The following is a 762-nucleotide window of genomic DNA, read 5'->3' as shown; positions in this document are numbered from 1 at the left end:
CACACATACATGCATCATTAGAATATATTATTGCTATAATTCATCTAGAGATTTAAAAAAATGAATGCCTTCTCAGTCCACATGAAATGTGTGGAATTATTAATGTCCAATAATGTATGGCAAAGAAAATGGATAACTAACAAATTAACCTATGGTAAATGACCACGCATATTTTCGGACCTAACTCTTACTCAACCGTCGACTCTGAATGTTAATATTGCTTCCTCCCCAAGACTAGGTAAAGGAACACTTTTTCGGCCGCGAGGCTGAAAGTATTTCCTACTCAATATATATGTAGCTTCATGTATTACTTGGTGTGAACATAGAAGGAAAGAGACGGAGAAGGAAAAATACATATAACGGCGATTTATAAAGATGTTTAGAAAGAAAATTTTAATCGTCAGTATTTGAATATTTAGCGCCGGACGATAATCTGATCGCAAATTTCCAGCAATATTAAACAAGAAATCTTTACATCGAACTTGTAACGGCATCTGTTCCCTCCTTAACAAGATCGTGGTGCAGTGATTAACGAATCTGTTGAGACCAAGTTCCAAGATTAGATTCTAAAAAAATGTTAGTACGGAGGGAAAACAGAAGGAAAAAGGTGTCATACCAACAAAAGTAACAACAATAATACTATAATGAAAGGAAATGGAAAATGAACAACAAGATGATTCGCTATGCGGGATCTAATGCACACGCAAGACATCCAGCCATATTTTTAGATTTTAAGTTATTTCTTACTTGAAAACGTTCCTG

This window comes from Penaeus monodon, chromosome 34, assembly GCF_015228065.2.
Source record: "Penaeus monodon isolate SGIC_2016 chromosome 34, NSTDA_Pmon_1, whole genome shotgun sequence".
Lineage (NCBI taxonomy): Eukaryota > Metazoa > Arthropoda > Malacostraca > Decapoda > Penaeidae > Penaeus > Penaeus monodon.
This window is presented reverse-complemented; position numbering follows the sequence as displayed.